The sequence below is a fragment of the Nothobranchius furzeri genome, chromosome 3 (genome assembly GCF_043380555.1).
Source record: "Nothobranchius furzeri strain GRZ-AD chromosome 3, NfurGRZ-RIMD1, whole genome shotgun sequence".
Taxonomy (NCBI): Eukaryota; Metazoa; Chordata; class Actinopteri; order Cyprinodontiformes; family Nothobranchiidae; genus Nothobranchius; species Nothobranchius furzeri.
The window spans coordinates 79,314,097-79,322,534 of NC_091743.1; the positions used below are offsets into that span (position 1 = coordinate 79,314,097).

An 8,438-nucleotide genomic window follows, 5' to 3' on the forward strand; every position below is an offset into this window, starting at 1 on the left:
ACTCTTCCCTGACCGGAAATCGAACCCGGGCCACGACGGTGAAAGCGTCAGATCCTAGCCACTAGACCATCAGGGAGACACTCTTCATCTTTATCCACCAAGTGAACACTTGCACAGTTGTATAGAATCAGTCATTCCATGAACTTGCATTGTCCAACTGACGTCCTGATTTTGGATTTCTTTTGCCACAAAAATGTGCGTAGAGTCCCATCGGTGTGTAAAATGACCTTCCGGAACGTCTACAATTAGGCTCAATTGTCTTAAATTCAGCAAGCAGTCAAGCACGCCTAAGAGCAAATATTTATTGCAACACATAGACTTTAAGAACCAAATTCTAGAAAAGTTTTTTTGTGTTGTGAACAAAAGCTATAGTGAACTAAAGCTATACTATGGCCTCAGACTGTCAACAGTCATGGAATTTGACGGAATGTACAGCGTTGGAGACTATTTTAGCACTGGAACTGCTATAGGTTTTTGGGTGGACATCTCTGTCATGTTGAAAATCAAAAGGTCTTTCTTTGATTACATTTTGTTGCCTTCCTGTGGATTAAGTTTCATCTTAATGTAGATCAAATTGAACACAGACAACGGTTTCTGATCTGACTCTTTGTCAGCAGTCACTGATGGTGCAAGTCAAATTAGTTTAGTGCACAATAAAAATGTAAAACTTCAAACCCCAAGAAAGACCAGTCATTTCATCTTTCCGATCATAATGATTTTACATTGAATTACGTGGCATTGGTGGTATAGTGGTGAGCATAGGTGCCTTCCAAGCAGTTGACCCGGGATCGATTCGCGGCCAATGCAAAGATTCATCTGGCCTACTTCAAATTAAGCAGATTGCAGAGTATTTCCTAATCCATTCTAAACATCACCTAACCTACTGATTGTGTAAATGTACCTGTTTTTAATTATTTATCTTAAGGCAGGCATTTCCTCAATTATGTCATTAACATTGATATTTGACATTAGATAATGAGTATACAAATGAAACTCTTCCCTGACCGGGAATCGAACCCGGGCCACGACGGTGAAAGCGTCGGATCCTAGCCACTAGACCATCAGGGAGACACTCTTCCTCTTTATCCACCAAGTGAACACTTGCACAGTTGTATCGAATCAGTCATTCCATGAACTTGCATTGTCCAACTGATGTCCTTATTTTGGATTTCTTTTGCCACAAAAATGTGCGTAGAGTCCCATCGGTGTGTAAAATGACCTTCCGGAACGTCTACAATTAGGCTCAATTGTCTTAAATTCAGCAAGCAGTCAAGCACGCCTAAGAGCAAATATTTATTGCAACACATAGACTTTAAGAACCAAATTCTGGAAAAGTTTTTTTGTGTTGTGAACAAAAGCTATAGTGAACTAAAGCTATACTATGGCCTCAGACTGTCAACAGTCATGGAATTTGACGGAATGTACAGCGTTGGAGACTATTTTAGCACTGGAACTGCTATAGGTTTTTGGATGGACATCTCTGTCATGTTGAAAATCAAAAGGTCTTTCTTTGATTACATTTTGTTGCCTTCCTGTGGATTAAGTTTCATCTTAATGTAGATCAAATTGAACACAGACAACGGTTTCTGATCTGACTCTTTGTCAGCAGTCACTGATGGTGCAAGTCAAATTAGTTTAGTGCACAATAAAAATGTAAAACTTCAAACCCCAAGAAAGACCAGTCATTTCATCTTTCCGATCATAACGATTTTATACTGAATTACGTTGCATTGGTGGTATAGTGGTGAGCATAGCTGCCTTCCAAGCAGTTGACCCGGGTTCGGTTCCCGGCCAATGCAAAGATTCATCTGTCCTACTTCAAAGTAAGCAGATTGTAGAGTATTTCCTAATCCATTCTAAACATCACCAAACCTACTAATTGTGTAAATGTACCTGTTTTTAATTGTTTATCTTAAAGCAGCCATTTCCTCAATTATGTCATCAACAATGATTTTTGACAATAGATACAGAGTACAGAAATGAAACTCTTCCCTGAACGGGAATCGAACCCAGGCCACGACGGTGAGAGCGTCGGATCCTAGCCACTAGACCATCAGGGAGACACTATTCCTCTTTATCCACCAAGTGAACGCTTGCACAGTTGTATAGAATCAGTCATTCCATAAACTTGCATTGTCCAACTGACGTCCTGATTTTGGATTTCTTTTGCCACAAAAATGTGCGTAGAGTCCCATCGGTGTGTAAAATGACCTTCCGGAACGTCTACAATTAGGCTCAATTGTCTAAATTCAGCAAGCAGTCAAGCACGCCTAAGAGCAAATATTTATTGCAACACATAGACTTTAAGAACCAAATTCTGGAAAAGTTTTTTTGTGTTGTGAACAAAAGCTATAGTGAACTAAAGCTATACTATGGCCTCAGACTGTCAACAGTCATGGAATTTGACGGAATGTACAGCGTTGGAGACTATTTTAGCACTGGAACTGCTATAGGTTTTTGGGTGGACATCTCTGTCATGTTGAAAATCAAAAGGTCTTTCTTTGATTACATTTTGTTGCCTTCCTGTGGATTAAGTTTCATCTTAATGTAGATCAAATTGAACACAGACAACGGTTTCTGATCTGACTCTTTGTCAGCAGTCACTGATGGTGCAAGTCAAATTAGTTTAGTGCACAATAAAAATGTAAAACTTCAAACCCCAAGAAAGACCAGTCATTTCATCTTTCCGATCATAACGATTTTACATTGAATTATGTGGCATTGGTGGTATAGTGGTGAGCATAGCTGCCTTCCAAGCAGTTGACCCGGGTTCGATTCCCGGCCAATGCAAAGATTCATCTGTCCTACTTCAAAGTAAGCAGATTGCAGAGTATTTCCTAATCCATTCTAAATATCACCAAACCTACTGATTGTGTAAATGAACCTGTTTTTAATTATTTATCTTAAAGCAGCCATTTCCTCTATTATGTCATTAACAAATGATATTTGACATTAGATAATGAGTATAGAAATGAAACTCTTCCCTGACCGGGAATCGAACCCGGGCCACGACGGTGAAAGCGTCGGATCCTAGACACTAGACCATCAGGGAGACACTCTTTCTTTTTATCCACCAAGTGAACACTTGCGCAGTTGTATAGAATCAGTCATTCCATGAACTTGCATTGTCCAACTGACGTCCTGATTTTGGATTTCTTTTGCCACAAAAATGTGCGTAGAGTCCCATCGGTGTGTAAAATGGCCTTCCGGAACGTCTACATTTAGGCTCAATTGTCTTAAATTCAGCAAGCAGTCAAGCACGCCTAAGAGCAAATATTTATTGCAACACATAGACTAAAAAGAATGATGAAACCAGTTTATCATTCCATTTTGTTAATCAGGCTGTGTGCTGCAAAATGCAAAACTTTCCTGATCCGAATTTCCCGCGCTGTTTTACGGATGTGACGTTAATTGATGCTTCAACCGCGTTCTCGACAAGGTTCAAACCCGGAAAAACATTTGGAAGCTTGCTAGGTGGCGTTAATGCGTCTTTCACTACTAGCCACGTTAAAACCTCAAACAGAAGAGGAAGAACCCTGGAAATGGATTCTACAACTAGCAAACGACCAAGCGCAACTCAAAGCCCACTAAAGTGGCACAAAGAAGAAGGTTTTATCAGCGGCATCTCGAGAGTCAAAAAGAAAATATAAAAGTCGGTCAGGGACCCGAATATGAATTGGGTACGCTCTGGAAGAATGAGGCTGGTTCAACTTAATTTGGGCATGAAAAGGAGGCGGACATGGCTCATTTTCTAGTGACCAGGTAAGTGTTGTATTAGCTGGTCTCCTTATGTCTGCTGTAGGTTTTAATAACGAGTAGGTAAACATATCAGAGCTGTATCTCCACAATTTAAGAAAAGAAAATAAAACCTATGGATTTAGATAATACTGATTTAGGTAATCTAACAAATCTTTGTGCAGATGAACAAGAAACTTATCTAAGCTAACGGTGTTTAGCATATGGCTTCCTGATCAGTTTGAAAAAGCTAAAAGCAACTAAGGTGTAATCAGATCACTTCTACGTTTTGTGGACGACACACCGCATGTGTTTGTAGATAAATGGATGCTCCGTTTATTCTGATGAGAAACGTAAACAGAGCTTGATTTGATTATATGACGTTACCGAGTCGGAGAGAGCTAGCGTGCGTTAGCATGTTAGCTGTGATCACGCTTCAGTTTGTATGTACCACAGAAGAGAACGGACATTTTCCAAACCAAAGATGAGTCTTTAGAATTATGTCATATTTGATCTACAGTCCAACCTCTAAGCAGGACTGTTACTTCAGTAGATAATGTTGTTCGTGGGGTTTGTGTAACAGAACCCCATTGGAATATCTTTTCCTAACGTTATTGCTGTGCTACAAAAGAGTAAATAACTAGTCAGCCATTACTACATGTTTTACTAAAAGTAAAGTTGTGCAGAAGTTTGTGTTTATTTTTCTAAATTTGTCCAGTTGAATGTAGGTCAGAATAAAATATGTTTGTGAATAAAAGTATATTCTGTATATCTTCATTTGTCTTTTTATAAAATATTTTCTCAGTCATTGAGGTTCTAGAGTTGTTTTGTTTTTTGGACTGGGTATTTTAACTTTAAATTGTTTCATGCTTCTGTGTATTTTTATTTTTCTGTTTTACTATTTTCTGTAAATTAAATCAGGTATTTGAGTTTTTATTTATAAGTTGATACGGTAAGTTATAAGGTATCTTAAAACTTATATTTATAAGTTGACCTCAGTTTACAATTTACAGCTAGTTCATCAGAAACAGATCTTGTTGACATTAAAACGGTAAGTCTATGGGAAATTGACAGGATAGGGGAAAACGGCTGGAAAGTGGAATGAAATAAGGGGAGTTTCCTGCTAAAACTCATTTATTTCATAGCCACGTCTCAAATATTTCTAAAAAAAATCAACCCGTATGAAAATCGGTTGAAAATTGAGAAAATTAAGAGTTGTTTAAAGAGCAAGTAACGTCTAAATTAACTTTTTTTTGCTGATGAACTGTATAAATGAGTGTCTAATAGTGTTTTAATTGTGTGCATTCTTTATTTTAGCGTTTTGGTGCATTTTCTTCAAAAATTAAAAATTCTGTCTAAAAACCACAGTAATGCGCCACCTTCAGCTGAAAACATAGAATTTGAGTCATTTTGAATAAATTTTAGCCAATGGCTAAAGAGTAAAGTACTACGTAAACCAGTAGAGTACTACGTAGCAGCTCCGTGCCAAAGTTATAAAAGCAACGAGCGTCTCGGCCACGCCCTGTGGCGAGTTGGGAGTTGGATTTGCAAGCGAGCGTAGGAGGTCAGCGGTAGTTCAGCATTAGCATATAGCATTAGCATATCCTAGTCTTTAGCGTAGCCTTTAGTGTTATAAATACTTATTTAGTGTTAGATTTGGCTGTTGGATATTGTAGTTTAGTTAGTGTTTGGCTGTTAGTGTAATTGGGAAAGTATTTCGGGTTTAGCGCTCCATATCGTCTTAGTATTGGTGAGTAGGTGTAGTGTAGTATGCTTGCGGTGACTCTGTGGGCATTTTACCCGCGATTCTGCACGTCTCCGTTTGAAGAGGGAGGCTGTGCCCACCGTGGCTCTTCCGCGATTTAGATGCAGCCCACCGACTCTGCTCCCCCACCACAGCGGGCTCCAGTCTGAGGTGAGTAAACTAAATAAACGTTTTAACATCTTCTAAAGACAACTCCCTACCTAAATGCAAAGTCTGAGAGACGTGGTTCACTTCCTTTAGCTAGTCAGTCGGCAATTCTGCAACAGTGGCTCTAACTGACGCAGCACTTGACAGACAGCATTACAGCGTGAAATCCAGCTTGTGAACAGGTTCTGTGAGGAATTCTGTTCAGGAGGTCGCATTTCAGGCTCTCCACATCATATGTGACTGACTTTTACGTTATAATGATCACACACTAGGAATGTTATAAAGCGCCTATATAGGACAGTTTCTTTTGTATATTATCTGACTTTATAAACTCCCAACAACAATGTGCTTATATTTTTTTTTCAGGCTAAATCTACCCAAGACACTGGCTGTCAGACTGATTTAGCTGCAAGAATGCACTTGTCCAGGCTGACGTGAAACCTTCCCTGTAGCAAAGGTGAATTATTTTTAATAATCTTCTATGTAAACATTTTATTATTACCTTCTAGTTTTAATTTATTTTACAGATTATTGTTACACGTGATTTTATGCTCTTTTAAACATTTATAAATGTGCTGCTTCTTTGTTTTTACATAGCCAGCCAGAATGGAGTTCACAGCCGCAGTGTGTCTGGTGACCCATGGGGACATGATGAAAATTCATCTTCCAGAAGGTCCCAGAGCGTCCAGACCCCCTGAAAAGACCAAGGTGTGAGGTGTCTGCTGTTGATTCCAGCTTCCACCTCAGTGACAGTACAAGCTCAGTGAACTGTTCAAGGTTAAAAAAAAAAATAAAACATTTCAGAATTTTTAAGATATTAACAATTAAATAAGTATGTGATTACATCATGACGGAGGCTACTGATTCTGCCCCCGTGACACTTGGTGGTGACGTGTGAGCTGATTCACCTGGAAAACAACTTTTACATTAAATATTTTGTTTTTGCTATCAAAAGTAAATTAACTAATAACCTGCATTATTGCAGGACACTCAGCAAAATATAGACTCTACACCATGAGGCAGGCACACGTTAATAACTCTATAAGAGCACATAAGGTGAGCAACACCACATATTATTGTACACTGTCCTGAATTTGTTTTCTTTCTGCATCTCATTAGCCTGGATCACCTGATAACTCCTGTCATCTGGTTATGACAGCATGAGGATGTCCTCACACACCTGTAACCTATCAGCTCATCTGGCAGAATAGAGAGAGAAGAGACAACACCACATCTTCTGTTCCTGGAAAGCCTTCAGCCTTCCTTTGATGACTGAGAACCTCCATCAGCTCTGTTTCCTCTCTGCCTACAATTATTATAATAAATATTGTGTTTGACAAGTTTTTTGTGCTGCCAAATATCTCATTTTGATTCCAGTTTTGATATTTTAATGGATATTTATAAATTACATTAATTGAATTATCACAATGCATGTTTAACTTGCTCTATTGTGATGAATTAAACTAGCACCTCACTGTTAAAAGCTCGTTTTAATTTCAAGCATGTTTAAGTATTTATGGACATGAACAAAAACAGGAAATATATAAATTGAGATTTATTTAATTAATATAACAAATAAGGGGGAAAGAGTCATTGAAATGCACATTCTTCTGGAAGCTCCTGATCCTGACCAGCAGAGGAGACCAGCTGCAGACACCAGAGACCAGCTGCAGACACCAGAGGACCTAGAATCAAGAGAGCAGCTGTTATCAGTAAATAAATAAAGAAATCAGGGCAGTTTTAGTGAGCTGAACACATTACAGAATAATTTTCTCATGAGGCATTTTCATAACTTTATGCAGCAGACTGTAACTTGAGCCCAGAGCTACCGGAGAGCTGCTATCCAGCATGTTTCAGTGGTTTTCCTGCTTTAACAGGTTAGATTAGCTGTTAAGCAGCTCAGCTATTTGTTGCTGATTAAAACCAGGTGTGCTGAAGCAGATAAACCTCTAAAACATGCTGAATACTAGCTCTAGAGCCGTGGAGACAAACCCTGCAGCTAATCCAATGCTATGGCTAACGGCTACTTACGTTCAGAGGTGGTTCTGTTGGGTCGGTTCTGGGAGTTTCAGACAACTCACAAGCTCACAACAATAAGGCTCAGGTCCGCTTGTCTCCTCCAAATAGACTTGGTCCCTTTCTTCTCGAGTGTCTGGGTAAGGAGGGGGAGAAACATCCTCCACTTCTAATAACTGCATAGAGTGAAGGGAGCTAGCATCGTCTAGTTAGCCGTCGTCTTCGTCACTGCCGCGGCTCCACCCTCTCGGTCCTCCAGGCAACGCCTACTAATGTTGCATTTTTTAAAATTGATACGTGGGTGGAGAAGGACTCCGAGGCTCAATTGACCCGCTCTTTAAATAGTGCATGCACCACTAAACACCAGTGTTAGAGAGGGCAGCTGTCCGTAAGATGGCCGCCGCGTATGGACGTCAGGGTCCACTGACGAACAGCGCGGGTGAGGGATCTAGCTAATATATATATATATATATATATATATATATATATATATATATATGCTATCGAGCTCCATGAACCACGTGACCGCGAGTTGGCGAGTTCAAAGCGTGTTGTAACCTAACCCCCAAATTCCACTACCTCCGCTCCGCTCCGGTCCGCCCCCGCCTTCTGCAGCCGCTCGCTTCCGAACTCAATTTTTACTGGTACCCGCTCTACAACGGCTCCGCTCCGGTGCGGAGACCTGAGGGGGGCAAACAAGCATGCGCGGGATTTTCGAGATCTTGCGATACAGTCCGAGCAATAAAGGCGGAAGTTAGATCCAAACACCCGTTGT

At 40.0% G+C, this 8,438-nt stretch overlaps 6 non-coding genes across 6 annotated transcripts; 2 read left to right on the forward strand and 4 right to left on the reverse strand.

Annotated features, from left to right (window-relative positions):
* Positions 1-4: 4 nt before the first annotated feature.
* On the reverse strand, positions 5-76 carry trnae-uuc (transfer RNA glutamic acid (anticodon UUC)). Its single transcript has one exon. It is a non-coding gene; the product is annotated as a tRNA-Glu (tRNA).
* Positions 77-996: 920 nt separating this feature from the next.
* Positions 997-1,068, reverse strand: trnae-uuc (transfer RNA glutamic acid (anticodon UUC)). Its single transcript has one exon. It is a non-coding gene; the product is annotated as a tRNA-Glu (tRNA).
* A 659-nt stretch (positions 1,069-1,727) lies between these two features.
* trnag-ucc (transfer RNA glycine (anticodon UCC)) lies at positions 1,728-1,799 on the forward strand. The gene has a single exon. It is a non-coding gene; the product is annotated as a tRNA-Gly (tRNA).
* Positions 1,800-1,988: 189 nt separating this feature from the next.
* On the reverse strand, positions 1,989-2,060 carry trnae-cuc (transfer RNA glutamic acid (anticodon CUC)). Its single transcript has one exon. It is a non-coding gene; the product is annotated as a tRNA-Glu (tRNA).
* Positions 2,061-2,718: 658 nt separating this feature from the next.
* Positions 2,719-2,790, forward strand: trnag-ucc (transfer RNA glycine (anticodon UCC)). Its single transcript has one exon. It is a non-coding gene; the product is annotated as a tRNA-Gly (tRNA).
* A 190-nt stretch (positions 2,791-2,980) lies between these two features.
* On the reverse strand, positions 2,981-3,052 carry trnae-uuc (transfer RNA glutamic acid (anticodon UUC)). The gene has a single exon. It is a non-coding gene; the product is annotated as a tRNA-Glu (tRNA).
* Positions 3,053-8,438: the final 5,386 nt, after the last annotated feature.